Genomic DNA, 6,558 nt, shown 5'->3' with positions numbered 1-6,558 from the left:
CGGGTTATCAGCATCTGTCTGGCACGTGGCGCAACGCTTAACCAACTGCTCAATGTCTTTGTCCAACCCCGGCCACCACAACAGGCTACGAGCAAGACTCTTGGTCTTCACGATGCCAAGGTGACTGACATGCAGTTCTTCCAAACACCGCTGCCTGAACCTCGGTGGAATCACGGTCCTCATTCCCCACATTACGCACCGTTGGACCAACGACAGCTCCGCTGCGCGTGACGTGAAAGGTTGAAATGCCGGTGTCGAAGGCAGATCGCTCCAATTCCAGATCGCTTCCAATCGAAGGCAGATCGTAGAAATCGCCTGGACGACACGGGCAAGCACCGGATCACGAGCCGATTCCACCGCGACCTGCCTGGCCGTGACCGGCCCGCTTTGGACCTGGTCCAGCGCGAACACATCGACCCGGTCGCCCAACTCAGACGCAGCTGGACCCTCCGCACACGTTAAGCGTGAGAGCCCGTCGCAGTTAGCATGCTTCTCGGTGCTTCGGAACTGAATATCATAATCGTAACCACCCAGAAACAGACACCACCGCTGTATTCGCACGGCTGCTACCACCGGCACCCCGCGTTCGGGTCTCAGGATGAATTGAAGCGGTTTGTGATCCGTCTGTAAAGTGAAATGCCGCCCCAGCAGATATTGATGAAACCTCTGCACACCCCAGACGAGGCTGAGAGCCTCACGCTCAATCTGGGCTTATCCGCGCTCTGCTGTGGACAGGGTCCGGGATGCAAAACAAACAGGCCGCTCAGAACCATCGTCCATCCTGTGGGAGAGCACTGCCCCGATGCCATATGCAGAGCTGTCGCATGCCAATAGGAGCGGACGCGCAGGCTCGTAGTGCACGAGGACCGTATCCTCTGTGAGCAGCCGCTTGACGCGGTCGAACGACGCCTGGTGTGCAGGCCCCCAAGCCCAGCGCTCGTCCTTCTTGAGCAACCGCGTTAACGGCGCAAGTTGTGAGCTGAGCCCGCGCACGAACCTTTGGTAATACTGGGCCATGCCAATGAACGAGCGCAGCTGCGTCTTGTCGCGAGGCGGTGGCATGCGCTAAATCGCCTCCACCTTCCGAGGACCTTTCAACAGCCCCTCCGGCGTGATGATGTGCCCGAGGTATTCCAAGCGCTGCTTAAAGAACGCGCACTTGTCCCTGTTTAAGCGCAGGCCGCACGCTTCTAGCTTTGTCAGCACTCGGGCAATGTTCGCAAGATGCTCGTCCGCCGTTTTCCCCGCAATGAGCAAATCGTCCAGGTAGGTCTGAGCGGGCAGGCCAATGCAAACCTGATCCATAGCTTTCTGCCACAAAGCTGGGGCCGAAGCAATCCCAAAACAGAGTCGGGTATATCGATAGAGTCCTTGACACGTGTTGATTGTTAAAAGCTCGCTACTCCCGGGATCCATCGGCAGGTGAAAGTATGCATCACGCAGGTCTAGCTTCGTGAAGTATCGACTCCCCGCCAATCGCGCATATATCTCATCGATTGACGGCAGTGGATATTGCTCCACGCTGAGCCCCGGGTTAACCGTGGATTTGAAGTCCCCGCACAATCGGACGTCTCCATTCCGTTTCAGCACCGTGACAACCGGGGTGGCCCAATCTGAGCACGACACCCGTTCGATCACTCCACAGGCCTCCAGCCTATCCAGTTCACCCTTGACCTTGTCCCGCAGGGCATACGGCACCGGACGCGGTTTACAAAACCGAGGAACCACCCCCTCCTTCAAGAAGAGTTTCGCCTCCATGCCCTTGAGTTTCCCAAGGTCGTCGCTAAACAACCCTTGATGTCTTTGAAGAATCTCCTCCAACTGATCCTCCCACTGGCTCGGCACGGGTTGCACAAAGTTAACTGCGGCCCAGTCTAGCCTGATGCGGGTCATCCAATCTCGGCCGAGGAGAGACGGCCCCCTCCCCCGTACGACGTACACCCGAAGCGTGGCGACCTGGCCTTGGTACCGCACAGACACGTCTGCCATCGCGACTGGCGTTATCTTCTCGCGGGTGTACGTGAACAGCGTGAGGTTTGACCTGATAAGCTTCAAGCCGTTAAGTCTACGCGCAGTCTGTTCGCCGATGAGCGACACCGCTGCTCCCGTATCGACCTGGAACGTGATCGGCGTTTCGTTCACTTCGACTTCCACCGTCATCGGGCGCGCCGTCGCCGGGCCAATTGAAAACAGGCTCAACAAAGGCCGCTGGTTCCGCCCCGAGTCGCCTCGCACATCGCCGTCCACGACTTTAACGGTGGCCGACGCCCCACGGCACACACGCGCCAAATGACCCACCTTGTGACAATTCAAACACACGGTGCCTTTACACGGGCATGCACGGCGCAGGTGTCGACCTCCACATCCCAAGCATGTCCGCGGGGTCACCTCTCCGCACGCGCGGCCGCGTGGCGACGTCCGACCCGCATCGAAGGTCGTGCGCGCGTCCCGGGGTGCTCGCGACCCCGCGTGGCCGGTGATGGCTCGAACATCCCCGCGAGTCTGCTCGACCGCTGTAGCCGTGGTGACCGCCGAGTTGAATGTAATGGCTTCATCCTTCAGCCGTAAAACCGCTGAAACTATTTTCGCATCTTGTAAACCAGCAATAAAACGATCTCTGAGCCGAGCTGGCCGCTCCCCCGCCGTGAACTTGCATGCCACGGAAGCACGCTTAATCCGCGCCACGAACTCGGCGACGCGTTCCTCTGCCCCTTTCGAGGGAGCGAGCGAGCTGCAACGACTTCTCCGGCGCCATGTGTGCTTTCATTTTCTCCACAATGTCCCGAAACGCCAGCCCGTCATCCCGGGGCCTGTTCGGTGCCACGAAATCACCCAGCAGCCGATAATGCTCCGGCGAAAGCGAAGCGAGCAAGATCGACTTCTGCTTGCTCTCGTCGACCACATCGTTCGCGTGGAAATAGCATTCCAATTGCTCCGAAAACAATTCGAAGTCGTCCCCGTCGAAAACGGGCATAAGTCCGTATTCAACCATCCTCGTCAGCCAACTAGAGTGTACCAGGTGCGGTGGGACGCAAGAAGCACGCGGGCCACCATCTACTCCGCTTTATTGCGTGACCAGAAGCACACTCCTGCCACCCCTAGCGGGCGAGGCATGATATACGAAAACCCAATCACGTGACACAGCACAACTCCAACCTGGCGAGTCCTGAAAAATTGCTGATGTTGGCCAAGCGTGCGTGTGTGTGTGTGTGTGTGTGTGTGTGTGTGTGTGTGTGTGTGTGTGTGTGTGTGTGTGTGTGTGTGTGTGTGTGTGTGTGTGTGTGTGTGTGTGTGTGTTCGTTCATGAAGCATAACATATGCTCTCTGCTACTGCTAACTCCCCTACCTCCCTCTCCCTCTCCCTCTCCCTCTCCCCTCTCTGGACATATCTGGACGGTGTTTGTCTCCGGACATGACCGGGTAGGGTTTGTCTCCGGATGTGTCCAGGCGCTGTTCATGTCCAGACAGGAATTTGTCTCTGGCCAGCTTGCCTCCGGACACTTCCAGGCGATGTTTGTCTCCGGACGCATTGGGGTGGTGTTTGTCACCAGACAGCATGGCTCGGGACGCGTCCGGGCAGTATTTATGTCTGGACGGTGTTTGTCTCCGGACATGACCGGGTAGGGTTTGTCTCTGGATGTGTCCAGGCGCTGTTCATGTCCAGACAGGAATTTGTCTCTGGCCAGCTTGCCTCCGGACACTTCCAGGCGATGTTTGTCTCCGGACGCATTGGGGTGGTGTTTGTCACCAGACAGCATGGCTCGGGACGCGTCCGGGCAGTATTTATGTCTGGACGGTGTTTGTCTCCGGACATGACCGGGTAGGGTTTGTCTCCGGATGTGTCCAGGCGCTGTTCATGTCCAGACAGGAATTTGTCTCTGGCCAGCTTGCCTCCGGACACTTCCAGGCGATGTTTGTCTCCGGACGCATTGGGGTGGTGTTTGTCACCAGACAGCATGGCTCGGGACGCGTCCGGGCAGTATTTATGTCTGGACGGTGTTTGTCTCCGGACATGACCGGGTAGGGTTTGTCTCCGGATGTGTCCAGGCGCTGTTCATGTCCAGACAGGAATTTGTCTCTGGCCAGCTTGCCTCCGGACACTTCCAGGCGATGTTTGTCTCCGGACGCATTGGGGTGGTGTTTGTCACCAGACAGCATGGCTCGGGACGCGTCCGGGCAGTATTTATGTCTGGACGGTGTTTGTCTCCGGACATGACCGGGTAGGGTTTGTCTCCGGATGTGTCCAGGCGCTGTTCATGTCCAGACAGGAATTTGTCTCTGGCCAGCTTGCCTCCGGACACTTCCAGGCGATGTTTGTCTCCGGACGCATTGGGGTGGTGTTTGTCACCAGACAGCATGGCTCGGGACGCATCCGGGCAGTATTTATGTCTGGATGGGAGTTTTATCTCCGGACGGTATTTATAGTATTATGGGTAGAAAATGTATTTCAGACATTATTTTGTTTCCATCTTCATTGTTATTCCGTGCAGTATCATTTTGTATGAATCCTAATTAATGCTCCACCACATGTCTGCCTTCCCTTCCTCTCACCTCAGACCTCACACTGCCTTCCCTTCCCCCACCCGTCCTCGCTCCCCCTCTCTCCTCTCTCCTTTCCCCTCCACCTCTTCACTCTCCCTGCTCTCTCTCTCCCCCACCTTTCTCTCCCTCTTCCCCCCTCTTTTTCTCCCTTTCCCCTTTAGTATTACCGTCAGCGAAGTGACGGGTGGTATTTGCTAGTCAGCAATAAATCAGGAAGACTGTGCAGCTGATGCAGTGTCCCTATTACCAGTACACTGGTACTCGTTTCTCTGACCTCCGAAGTACAACAAGCTGGTCAACCACACCTGGTGTTAATTCAAAGGCCAAAAAGGACTCGAACTCAAGACCCTAAGATCCTGAGCCAGCCACCCTAACTGTTAAGCCAACACCAGGCTTTGTAACTTCAGAAGGGAGGGGATTCCAAGGGGGTGTGATTGAAAGTTAACAAAATTGGGGTGTATATAAATAGATGACGGCAAGCTATCTTTTAACAGGATGAACTGTGACAGGACTCGGAGGCAGAGCTTGAGAGTGAAAAAGAGCAGAGTCCGGACAAGTGAGGAAGGTGTATTTCATACAGAGAGTTATCAATGTATGGACTGGCCTTCCTGAGAAGGAGCAGCAGGGACAGTTACATTTTTGTATTTTTGTTTTTATACATGGTCGAGGCTCGTGGAAGAGCCAGCACTAGTACACTGAATGGATCAGGACACACAAGGACAAAAGGAACAGCAGAGAAAGGGGAAACACCGGCAGTAGAGCCGAAGGCCAAGACAGAGGGGGATGCAGACAAACAATAGGTGTGGGGAGAAATTGTGGGGTGGGGGAGGGGGTGCACAAGAATCATGGGGTGGACAAGACAGAAACAGAAGGAAACTCTCAGGAGGGAAAACAGGAAATTAGGAAGGAGGAGGGATTGGGGTTGCGTTGGGGGGTTAACGATGGTAGAAAACATCATGGTTTTGGATTGGGGGACGATCTGAGATGGTTGGGCACAGCTGTCTTGATGACTTGGAGGAAAGGATGAGATTGAAGAGGATGTGGAAGTTGATTCCACAGTTGGGAAAAAAGAGGAACAAATGTGTGGAGGTAAACAGTGATCCTGGATTTAGGTTGTTTCACCAGGACAGGGTTGATGGTGGACCGTGTGAGCCCTGCATAAACCTGGGGGGGGGATGACAAACCATGGAAAGAGCAGAGGGTGCAAGACAAGAAAGGAGGTGTAGAAGACAAGGAGACCACCAGCCTGTCTGTGATGACGAAGTGATAAGCTCATAGACTCAGCTTCATCATGGGAGTTTCCAGTAATCTTCAAGGTCTTGGTTTCCACGGTGTCAAGCTGAGCAAGGTGTGAGGCAGAGGAGCCAGTCCAGAGGGGAGAGCAGCACTCCATCAAGCTGCAGATGAAATCCTTGAAGGTGGATCGGCGTTCAGATGTGCCGAGGAAGCATGTTGCATGACGGAGGATTCCCAGTCGGTGACTGGCTTTGGAGGCCAACTTTGAAATGTGGTTTGTCCAAGAAAGATCATGGCTGGGAGTGAGACCCAGGAGTCTGAGTGACTGAACTTCTTCAAGAGATTGTTAAGAAAGTAGAGAGGAGGGGGATTTGCCAGACAGTTCTTTTGAAGGGAGACAGTGAGAGAGAGTGAGATTTCTCAGGATTGAAAGATATATTCCAAGTGTTTGACCAGTTTGTGATTTTTCAAGGTCTGAATAGAGGGAAGAGGCTGCTGCCTGTCTGTCAGAAGGATGAGAGATATCATGGCGGAGGGTGGAGTCATCAGCAAATACAGTGGATAATAGAATTTTACAGTTTGTCATAAAAATGAAATTTCATAGGTACTTGGAAGCAATCTATCTATAATGGAGCAGATGCATATATGGCTCTATATAGAGAGGCAGGCAGGGGGGAAGCAGGAAGTGAGTGGAGAAAGTGCAGTATATGTGCGAGTGCACGCAGAATTACGATAACGGGCTAGGGTAATAGGTTCAGCAGGTCAGCCTGGGCATCCTGC

The sequence above is a fragment of the Eptatretus burgeri genome, chromosome 8 (assembly GCF_056783735.1).
Source record: "Eptatretus burgeri isolate ZD-2024b chromosome 8, Ebu_testis_v1, whole genome shotgun sequence".
NCBI classification, from domain to species: Eukaryota; Metazoa; Chordata; class Myxini; order Myxiniformes; family Myxinidae; genus Eptatretus; species Eptatretus burgeri.
This window is presented reverse-complemented; position numbering follows the sequence as displayed.